Genomic DNA, 12,068 nt, shown 5'->3' with positions numbered 1-12,068 from the left:
GCTGGAGAGTTGATCTCCCTCACTTTTAGGAAGAACAGCATCACACAGATCAGGTAGCCTGTGGCTATGAAAGCTTGAGATGATAAGACTGGCCTACTGCTGTCACCATATAAAGCTTATTGCAAGCCTACCACATAAGGTTAGAACATTGCCATTTTAGTGCTTAGAAAATGTGCGATTTTCTTGATCTAATCCATGGTCTCAAAAAAGTTTACATTCTTAATGTTACTTTTAAAAAGAAAATCCCTACCCTTTAACCTCAAGCAGATTTCAAAATACACAAGATTGTAAGATTATTGTTAGAGTATCAAAAGAAGATAAACCAACCTGCTACATCTAGCATTTGTCCAAAATTGAAAGTAGATCATGGTTTGCCAAAATGTGCACTGCAAATATCAGCCTGGCTTTGGCCAGGTTTCAGGAACAAGACATGTTATATAGCAGCAGACAGTTCTATTCAGCTGCTGCTTTGTGCAGCTGGGTTGTGTGGAATCATGAAAGATAAGGCAGAGTTAAAGATGATAATAGCCAGAAAATTAATGCACACACAAAAAAAATGAAAATTTCAGAACTAGGATAATTTTACTAAAACTACATGAAAGGACTGTCAAATACTTCCCTAAGAGGCTAGTATGAAAGCTTGAAAATATTTCTCAAACAACTAATTGTAGGCTATGTGATATCTACTGAACTTAGAATCATAGAGTTGGAATAGACCACAAGGGCCATCGAATCCAACCCCCTGCCAAGCAGGAAACACCATCAGAGCAACTCCTGACAAACTTAAAGCTTTGCAAAACGTGTCAATTTTTCCTTGATAAAAACAGTCTCCTGTTAAATGATTGTCACACAATGGTGTGCTTTTACCTATATGCCTGAAAAAGATCAGAGTATAAAAGTGAAAAGAATGTGTTAAAATGATTGTATCCTTCAGAGTGTTATACTCCTTGGGACAGCTTTTTCCCATTGCAGTTTCTTTTGCTATATCTTTCTCTTCAAGTTCTGGAAACAAACAAGGAAACAGGTAAGATTCTTCACTAGAAATGGTGATAATGTTAGTCATGCTCAGAGTAGACTCATTTAAATCAGTGAATTTAAGTAACAAGTTTGTTGATTTCACTCTATATACATGGGTGATATCCAACTGGATCTAATAAGAGTATGACTTTGTTGCTATCATCCACAGATAACTGTTGTTTAATTGTCACATCCACAAATACTGTATCAGAAAAGATTTACTAGTTAGGAGGAGGTTCTAATGGAAATAGATGTAATAATTGGCTGCCGCTGAGGAAATCAATGATATGAATCAGAACTAAACAGCAGCAGTGGGACTGAGGTCTCTGAGGCATCTGGTCTCTGATGTTTCTGCTAATCCATGGCAGATACCAATAATAATGTCTTATTGCTCAAACAATACAAATAAGAGTGAGCAGCCTATTAGATGTAGTCTTTTTTAAATCATCCAGTAATAATACAACCTTCACAAGAATAATGTAAAAAATATGTAGTTTGGCTTCTGAATGGTAAAGCCCTTAAATTCTGACAATTCTTTTAAAACATGATAACTCAAGAAGTGAAAGTGAAATCCAGTTCCTACATATTTACATTAAGCAGATGTTTAGTTTATTGTATAGTGATTAAGCTTCAAATTCCAAAAGTTACTGGTTACATCGTTCATGCTTCTGGGCTGAAATTCTTGCTGATTAATGTCTGACTTGTCAGTTTGCATGACCCAAATAAAACATGCTTGGGCACAAGGAATTTTAATACAGAGAAAACTTTTGAAGGAGCAAGCATGTTTCTGTAGAAGAACAATAGCTAAAAGCAATATATTCTCTTGAAGCTGGGCCTCATGGAGGATTTTTAATTGAAATGCAAAAGTGGAGTTAAATAGAAAAGAAATAAATCTCAACAAGGCCACTTCCAGACAAATGTGTTAATCAGGTATGTTCATCCCTTGACTGGCTGAGGAAATATATCAGCAAACATCGTAAAGGCACTACTTATTTTACTTATTGCATCTAATAAGCTGTACAATCATGTCCTTCAAGATCCCATCTAATATTTAGAATAAGGACATGAAACCGAGCCATCATGGGCTACATCTTTTTGAATGTAAGCCACAAAGATGTTTTCTGGGAATAAATTTACAAAAATAAGCAGCATTTTAACAGATGTATTCAGCACTTTCCACATTTCTAAGTGGATATTTATCATGGGTGTCCCTTTGCCCCACTGAGTTTTTGTACTATTAAAGTATTTTTACTCCTTTAGTTTAAGAAAAGTTCAGTTCCAGTCTGACATAGGGTGTAAAATGAGATCAGTGTTGAGATTTGCATTGATCTCTGTAAACTTGAAACAACAGCATTACAGAAAATCTGCAATGTGAAACATGATTGATAACCCGCTTTGTGACTAATTTTGTTGTTGTTTCTAGGTCAGGGGTCACCACATTGCCAAGCTTGATCCTCTCGGCATTAGTTGTGTAAATTTTGATGAATCGGCAGTAACTGATTCTCCAAACGTCGGTGAGAATTACTCTGCAAATTAATTCTAATGTAATTTTAACTTTTATACCCCTTTCCTTTCCATCCCCTTCCTCCCCATCCCTCTTCTGGTATCCACTTTCCTTTTCATTCCTGGCCCATTTCATAGATTCGAGGGCATCATGTAGCACAGCTCGACCCACTGGGCATCTTGGATGCTGATCTGGACTCTTCCGTTCCAGCCGATATTATCACTTCCGCAGATAAACTGGGTGAGGGCTCCGAGAGCAGTTAGTGCCGCATTGCTTGAGCTCCTCCTCTCTCACTTTCACAGCTTCTAGTTAGATTGCTTCACTAAGTCTGAAGGGAAAGGTCTTAAGTTTCCTTTATAATGATCACTTTTTAAAAAATTGAACAGCAGCAAAGTAGTTCTGTCCCTTGTCACTTACCACTGTGGGCACAAGGTGTTACATGTGCAATACAAGCCAGTTTGTTCTCTTCTACTGTTAATTTTGAGTTCAGTAGTTAATGGCTCTGAGTAGGTTAGTAGTGTCTATTATTTGCCTCTGAGGAAATGAGGAATATTTTGGAGTCACGTAAACAGGCCTTCTTCCTTGCCTTTAGCATCCCTTGACCCCCAGTGTTCAGTAGGTCTCTTGCTTGGAACTGCAGTGACTTGATTCAGCAGACTTCAAGAGTTCTGCAGTGATGCTACTGGGGAGGAACGGGATGGTTTTTCAAAAGCCTTCAGGCAAGTCTTGTGGTATTTCCTCACTCAGTTCAGTTGTAATCCTTAGCTATGCAGCTTGCCCTAAAATCCTAAGAGTAGCTGAACCAATGACTTTCAGTGATCATGACGAGGAAGCTTTGGAGTTTATTCCCACATCTAATCAAGAGACTGAAATGGTGAGACCCTTGGTTGCAAGGTGCATGTATGTTGCTCAGATGAGGGGGTGTGTGCTGAGCCATGTTTGAAATTCGGTTTTCCAGTAAAGTCCAACCTGATCTTTTAAGTTTGATCACTAGTATTTTTTCCAAGCATAGCACAGGTTACGGTGGCTGAGCTCTATTTATTGCTGGTGCTTTCTACAGGTTAATCAACCTGCCTCCGCAAGCGCTTTTAAGTAGCATGCTTCTAACTTAGAATAGAACAATAATAATGACCACTAACTCCTTTCAAGACTGACATGTGATTAGAGTATTTGTGCATGTAATGTTTTGAGATGGTCATGATTGATGTGCTCATAGAATGTATATTTGTGAAATGGAAGGTATCCAAAGGAGAAAAAAACAAAACTGTAATGGATGCTGTTCTACTCATGTTCAGTCCACTTAGCTACACTGTCTTCTTCAACTTACAGTTGGCGTTCTGATGTTGTTGCCCCCTTTACGTTAAAGATCCATTACTCATACAAAGAACGTTGGTCGTGAAGTCTAGGGGTTCTTTTCAGGCCTTTGGAGGGGATCCCTAATGTGTTCTACAGTACTCCTTTGACATTACACACATTAAATCATCTTCAGCAAGTATGTCAGATACAGGACAGTGGAGTACAGCACCCCTTTACAGTGGAGTGGTGGTGATGAATTAAGATGGAATAGACATTTTGAGGGGGGAAATCATAGGTGGGTCCCTGCAGCATAGAGAATCTGGCTCTATTTTACTTATAATGGATTCATTATTACTCTTGAAGTCTGTCATTAATACTTCACAAGGGTAGAGTTACACCACCACCAGTTTTATACATGTTCATATATGTGAACCCTAAGATTTTAATAAAGCTGTATATAACTCTGCTACCTTGCATAGACAGTGTATGTGTGAATTCTTTAGATAATCTTTTTCTGATCAGAGAGTGAAATCAAAGCTGTTTCACATTAAATAAAGTTAACTGGGATATTAAATATTCACAAGTGATGATTTTTTAATCTACTAATATTTAGTATCTTATCCAGTCTTATGGGGCTCTCAGACAGTAGCTAGGTTGTATTGTGATAAATATGTGCCACCTTACATGCTAAGTTATCTGTGGCAATGGACACTGCAAACTCAGTTTGAGAAGTAAGGTGTAGAGTGTCTCATGTTGCCTTAGAACAATGGTAGCCAAAAGTGTATTCACACTGATATAGCAGCATCCGTTTCTGTCCAGTGTGGAATTACCGTAGTTGTGTATACTCTGTACTACAACAAAATGGGCATACTACAAAATGGGCAAATGTGTGCAAGCTCAGGCACTAGTTCGTAAAAGTTACAGCTCATACAACAACCAGATGGGTGGAAGCAGTTCAGGTAGCCTGATGCAATGGGTACTGTTAAGTGAAAACTGAGGAAAGCCAAATGTTCCTGGTATCTCAGTAGAGCTGATGGAAGAGCCCTGCTTACCACCTCTCTCCCTCAGGATCCTGAACAAATTCTGGAATACGTAGGAAACTACCTTGTACCAAACCATTTGTCTGCCTAGTCCAGTATTGTCTACTTTGAATGGCTGTATCTCTCCAGGATGTCAGGGCTGAAGCCTTTTCCATCAGCTTCTACCTGAGCCTTTTAAATGGATGTGCCAGGGATTGAACCCAGGATCTTCTGTGTGCAAAGCATGTATTCTACCACTGAGTCATGTTTACTTTCCACATGTAAGCAGTTGGTTGCTCTCTATATAACTGCTTTCTCAAGCATTGTTTTAAGCTCAATAGGCTGGCTTAAAATTGGGTGCTATGTCTTGACAGGATTTTACGGGGTGCTTATTGCAACAGACCTGTAGCTCAGAAAAAGTTTGTTAAAAAGCAGTTTTGTTAACTTCAAGATAATTTGCTCTTGAAATTATTACTGAGTATAGTTCATGACACAGGGGAGCTGCTACCTGTATTAGTAAACTTGCAGCAATCTGGTGAGTTATGCACCAGCCACACACCAGCTGGTTTTCCTGGGATGTGCATTGGAACAGCTGGCACACACTGTACCTCAACATAGTTTATTCTTTTTGCAAGCTCTACTTCCTTTTTGGGAAACTGAATTCCTTTTTTGTGCTTCTTTATAAATGTGCTTATAGACATAAAGGCAAGCAGGTCTGCTCTTAAGGGCTGCTTGGCAGGCAACTTGAACAGGGTAAGCAAACAAACCATAGCTAAAGGTATATGTCTGATCCGCACATAATGCCATGTCATAGATATAACAGGTCAAGCTTCGTAATCCAACGACAAACTTCACATCACAGTTTGTTGGCGGTTAACATACCATAGTTCAGCTGCTAGGCAGTTTGAAGATTATCATACTAAATATTGTTTAATAAACCATGGCTTAGCTTTGCATGCAGACCTGGCCTGTATCAAGGGCAGGGCAGAGCCCTTATAGTAATATCTGTTTGTAAGAAAGGGACTCCTGCAGCCAGTTGTTTCTTTTTTTAAAAAAAATAATTTTTATTAAGTTTTCCATTTAACAATCCAATCATAGCACATTAATTATTCCAAATTATACCAATACATATCATAAAGTCCAAATATTTTGCCAAATTATATATTTTTGTTGGGGGTTCCCATGCTTTGAGTTCAGTAAGGGTCCAGTCGTCTCATATTTCTGCTGCTTTTAGTGTTCACCAGTCTGCAGCCAGTTGTTTTATACCAATGCCCCATTCATACTGCAGGAATGGAATGGGAGACTATAAGTAAATACAACTTGTGCCTCTTGGGAGATAAGCAGCAAAATAAGCTTTCAGAGACATATTGTGCTATTTCCTTTGAAACTAATTAGTTGCTCAATACAGTACACACACACATATATATAACTTTGAGGGGGGGTTATAATCAAGTGGTATATAATTTTCATGAAATAAATAAAAATAGGATAAGATCATTCAAATCTAGCTAGTATTGGGGGGGGGGGGGGAGGCCAAATTCTTACTGAGAAGTGGTTCCGTCATTACTAGAGCCCTTCTCTGCTGATTAGCAGCACTGAAAGGATGAATTTGTTACTATTGTCCTTTGATAGTGGAAGCGTTGTGCTAATGTAGTTTTTATGCTGAATGCATTATTTGCTGCTGAAAGCTAAGTGATATCCATCTGCAGTTTATCAACTTCTATGGAAGAGGTTTGTATAGGTATTCATCTTGTTATGTTGAACTGCTTGCTGCACATAGGAATAAACTCTGTGATTATTTTTGGTCCCAAATAATCCTAAAGTACAATTTGTAGAGATAAGTACTGGCCTTGTGCTGCTGAGCTTGTGTGCCTGCCTTTTAAACCATAAATTCAAACAAGTACAAAGTCACTATGTTCCTAGATATGAAAATGCCAGTTAGGGAGAGTCACGTGGAAGGTGGTTGATAGTAGCCATTGAAGTGTGGCTTACATTTTAGTGAGGGGAAATGTTGACCTTTTAAGTCAGGCTTCCTCAGACTCAGCCCTCCAGATATTTTGAGACTACAATTCCCATCCTCCCTGGCCACTGGTCCTGCTAGCTAGGGATCATGGGAGTTGTAGGCCAAAAACATCTGAAGGGCCGAGTTTGAGGACGCCCGTTTTAAGTGATCTAGCAGAATAACTTCAGTTGTTGCTATAATACTGTTCCCCCTTATTGTACATTTTGACATGTTATTCCTTGGATACAATTACTTTATAATTAAGACAGGGAGATTCAGAACTACATTTTCTCATTCAAAATATTACTTTGTTTTATTCCTTGCTTTCACAGCACTATATTAATTGTTTAATTGGTGTCTCACCAATATCCAATGCAGATATTATTATTATCCTTGGAGAACAAGCATTCCTTCTTCCATAAAATGTAAATAGAATTGTTACTTTTTAAATCTTATTCCTCTCCAGTGCTATTCTACAAGATAGGTTATGCTGCATTCAGGGCAGTAAAACAGAAACACAGAGCCCATCAGAGACTGTAGGCACATCACCTTCCTTTTCTGCAGCCTCTGCTGTATTTTGACTCAGCAGAAAATGTCATGCTAGTTGTTTGTTTTTACAAGGCCTGTATTAGCAGGCCTGCAAGGTCTAGCAACAAACCTATGGCTGGAAACAGAATGTTCAATCCACATTGTCTCAGGAGGTCTTTGGAAGGGCAAGCTCTCTGCTTCTGTGAGTCAGTCCATTCTTGCCCTTGAGTCAGGGAATAGTGCTATGCAGCTACCTTTTTGCCCACCCACACAAATTTCCTGTTTCTAACTGATTTGCTCCTGGGACCCAATCCCAAAATATTCAGCACAGAACATGAAGACTCCCAGTCCTTGCATGTTGTGGTTGATTATGTGACATTTGAGTTCAGTGAATGTTTTGAACTCTTGTGGTCTAACATAAGCAGTCCGCCAGTAGAATTTACCATGTGAAATGGAAATACGTTCGTAGAATGGTTAAATTTTCAACTTAACATTCTTTAGAAATTCGTCACTTCCAAAGTTTCCTAGAGAAGGTTATGTAAGGCTGCCACTTGGACATCATCTGTTCTAGACTAAATTGATTTGTTCCATTTGTTAGGCCATATTCGATTCATTCCTTTCTCTAATACAGTTTGCACCATGCATAGAGGCAAACTGTTTTGGTATGAACCAAAATCTAGAATAACACCTGAGACGATAAACTCATCAATGAAGTGTCCTCAGATTTTATCAGGTGCCACTCCCAACAATGGCAAGGAGCAGCGACAGACTGTGGAGCATGAGTGACAGGTTTTGTCTTGTTCCTACATCATGAATCATAACATCTTTCACAGCTTTGTGCCCTTTGCTCTTCAAAATAGTTGCCTTGTTATATTTTGCTCTGGATCCATCTTTCCGGGGATCCTATGAAGGAACCTGAGTCACTCTACAATATATGTGATCCTCTCCTTCATTTAATGGCTAATGGTGCTGAAAACTCATTTGGAAAGCTGCAGGACAAGGCATGATGTTCCTTGGGACAGCAACCCATAAATTTCTTTTACCTCCCTCCAAACTAACCTGAGAGGAATATAACCTCCCCTGTGGACTGGTACTTGAGAGAATCTGAGGACAACACGTAGGTGAGTACACTGGCCATTGTCTACACTAATGGCTTTTGGGAAGGAGTAGGGGATGTGCCAGTCTGTAAATGACTGGGTACCTCTGGGGTAGTTTGTCCGCCTTTGGCCCCCACTTGCACTCAGCTCTCACCTGTGGCTCCTAGAAGCTGTCAGCATGTAACAGTGGCCACACCCTAGGAATGGCTTCAACTGGCCAGCTAAACCGGGTGAGGGTAGACGTTGGGTCTTAAACCGTTGGTGAGTTAGGTCTTGCCCTGCATGCGAACACAGGATCCAGCGGATTGATCAGATGAGACCAAAAGTGGGTCCAATGCTTAAGAAGGCAGTTTTTGCACGTGCTGCAGAGAGAAGTGAGGAGCAGGTGGGGCTCGTCAACCTGGGAAGGTAGCCCATCTAGGAGAAGGAAAACTCTGATCCTAAACCTCTTTTGCCTTTGCTAGATATAATCAGAAGAAAAACCTAAGGAGTAAACCCTACACAAATCCAGAGTGGAGTCCCTAAGACGGTTGGGTGGCACCTTGTGGGCTCCTTACAGCAACTCCTTCAGCCAAGCTGGTGCCAGATGTATTGCTTTGCTTTCTTTGGACCACATCAGTGAAACTGATGGGGCGGGGTCTTGTCACCTGGGCAGCAGTTTGACTTCACCCCCTCGGGCACACTCCATTGTCTCTCAAGACAAGCAGATGTCAACGAAGCCTTTGTTCAATTCACTCAGCCTTCTTATGGAGCTAAGCACATCGTTTGGCATGATCTGCCCTTGATATTCAAAGCTTTCTCAAATATCTCTACCGTACCCATGATTCAATCAGCACAACCTGATCGTTAGTTCAGGGGCTGAGGCACAACTGAAATACTGTTGCACAAAGGAATCTTGCTATAGCTGCTTACAACTGCATACAGAGAACAAAGTTGTTTATGGTTACATTCCAAGCTAATGATCATCCTGTGGTGGAAGCTCTGAACCTCAAGAGGGTCATATGAACGTGCTTAGGAAGGTGTCTACTCAGCTCCCTGTGATAAAGGGTTTGGTGGTTTCCCTCCCAGAAGAAGCTGTGTTCAGGACAAAGAACGCTTTTGGGTGTCGAGGCCATTTGAGAAGGATGAGTCATAGCAGCAGTGACTTGCAGTAGTACACAATAAGTTTCTGTTTAGCAAAATCCTGCCAATAAATTACCCTGCCAGTAAATTGTTCCTTATTAGGAGGTGCCCTTGAAATCTCTGTTGATAGCCAAGCTAGGTTTAAACTTTAAAGCAAAGCCATTGACAGTTGTTCTGACTTTGACAAACCAAAGAGCAGGTGAGCCAGAGTAGTCAATAGTTAGCTTGTTGAGAAAAAACATAGGATGCACAGTCTCAGCTGTGAACCTCATTAGCCTTTGACATCTTTCAGTCTAATCTACCTCACAGGGTTGTTTGTGAGGATAAAGTGTGTGAACACTTTGTACATTGCCTTGAGCTCCACAGAGGTAGAATGGGATACGAAAGTGCTAAGAAGTTACTTCAGCTGGAGCAGATACGGGATTCTGTAAGAAGGCTTTCTTTTATTCATTTGTACATTTTAAACTAGGCTCCTGCTCTAGAGACCGCTTGGTTTACTACTTGATGCTCTGAACTCCCCCCCCCCCCCCGCTTGCATATTTTACATAAGGAAACAATGAGGAGATCTCAAACCATGTAGCTTAACTGCTGGGTATCGGGTAACTTTCACACCTCTTTTTCTCTGTATGGTTTATATGGCTGGCTCTGAAAGATTCATTCAAGGATTTCCCCCCTGTAGTATTGCAGTCATCCTTCATTCTAACCTCCTTTCCTATGGTGGTGTTGACGGTGTGCTTGTGAGTACTGTTTAAACCGTTGACTTTCTCTGTATATTGCTACTTCCGCGGTTCTTTGGGGTTTTTTAAAAACTAACTTTGACTGGGTCTCTCTGTCTTCTCCTTTCTGCATCCCACCTTACCCCCTTCTCCCAGATCTTGCAGTATTCAAGGAGCGGCTGAGAGTGCTAACAGTAGGAGGTATGCAAATAATGAGCGTCTAACCCCTTCTGGAGATTAGGACTCCCTGAATAGTTGACTCTGAGCATGTATAGTTTAGGTAAAGTTGCAGCTTGCCCCCATGTCAAACAGTGTTTGTTTTCTTCTCAGAGTGGTTTGGAATGTATGTGACCAAAGTGCTTCATTATCGTCTTCCTCCCAAATTACATACCTCTTTATTTGATTGAGTGGTAGCCATTTTTTCCTATTGTTTGTTTTCCATTGTTTGTTGTGTTGAGTACTGTCTTCCGTTAGCATCTGGGACTCCACAAAAATGTAATTGTTGTCACATGTTCATTAGAGCACTTACTCAAGTGCCTTTGATACTTAACCTGACTTGTGTGATTTGGTGCACAAAAGTAAATGTTACATTTATGTAGGTGCCAGACTTCTGACAGTGACATTCAGGCATCTAAATAGCCAGGCTTGGTTATTTTTCTATCTTGCTAAGAGATTCCCATCTCATGGTAGTCTTATGCTGTGAGTGGGATGCTTCAGTGTCCAATGCTTAATCATAATTTTCAAGTTACTGTTTTTTTATCCAATTGAACGGAGCAAAATATTTCTAAAGAGAGATGAATCCCACACTATGTGTGGTGCTTTCTGTTTCACAGCTAACCTGGGCTTCTTTCTGGCAGACTGGTATGTTGCAATGCATATAGGTGACAATTAAGAAGTAAAGCATATTAAGAAAATGCTTCCTTGCTGCAAGCAGAAGAATGAATATTTAGCTTTCCTGTTATCACATGATACTGTATTCTTCTCCTAAATCATACCTACTGTTGGCCTTGGTTTGGATTTGTCTCTGTAAAATCTCTGTAGATAAACAAATGGCTATCTCATGTATTGGGATCTAATGTCCCTAAACAGAAGACAACTTTAAAAAGTTATGACTATAGCCAACTAAATGGGTGGTTTTTTAAAACAAAACAAAAGACAAAAACCCTGGTCATACTCCCACAGTCTTTCCAACCATCAGAAATTTATGGAGTTAAATAAAAAAGCAAAGGCTGGTTTGCTCCTACAGCAGCCCTTTTGTGGATAGTATACTGTAGGTCCTTTCTCTCTCTCTCTCAGCATTTGTAACTTTAAAATCCTTGCTAATCACATTCTCCCTACTTCAGCATCTCTACTGGGATGGGAGATGCAGTGGTGAGTAACAGAATGACTTGCATTACCCTAGCCTGATTCTGCATCCAGGGTAGCAAAATGATATCCTTCAAGCTGAGGGTGTGTTCATGTCATATTTCTGCTAATAATAATAAGCATTAAAAATTACTTGATAGATGCTTTTTTCTAATGGGTGAATTAGAAAAAAGTATCTGTCTCATACCTCTTGATACATAGTATTAACAGGTCTATGCACTGAATTTCCAAACAGATGAGAACTACTTCTAACGAGCAGGACTAATGTAACTATCACCTCACCCAGATGAATTTAAAGTCACTCTGAGATCTTCCCTTAATTGAAACTTTCACAATTTTAAAAAATGCTTCAGTTTTTACAAAAAAACAAAAGGGAGACCCAGAAAGCAGCTAGCACAATAT

At 39.9% G+C, this 12,068-nt stretch overlaps 1 protein-coding gene across 4 annotated transcripts in view; it reads left to right on the top strand.

The window, feature by feature from the left end:
* Positions 1 to 2,380: 2,380 nt before the first annotated feature.
* OGDH (oxoglutarate dehydrogenase) overlaps positions 2,381 to 12,068 on the top strand; it is a 36,291-nt gene continuing 26,603 nt past the window's right edge. The window contains exons 1-2 of one of the 4 annotated variants that reach the window (XM_080982378.1): positions 2,445 to 2,531; positions 10,458 to 10,502. The gene's annotated coding sequence lies outside the window, so the exon portion shown is untranslated. Of the gene's footprint in view, positions 2,532 to 2,628; positions 2,762 to 10,457; positions 10,503 to 12,068 lie in introns of those variants that run through there. The other 3 variants (XM_080982377.1, XM_080982376.1, XM_080982375.1) reach the window with 3 other exon arrangements.

This window comes from Podarcis pityusensis (assembly GCF_964106645.2).
Source record: "Podarcis pityusensis genome assembly, chromosome: 15".
Lineage (NCBI taxonomy): Eukaryota > Metazoa > Chordata > Lepidosauria > Squamata > Lacertidae > Podarcis > Podarcis pityusensis.
Note: the sequence above shows the minus strand (reverse complement) of the source record. Positions and strands in the feature narration are given on the sequence as shown.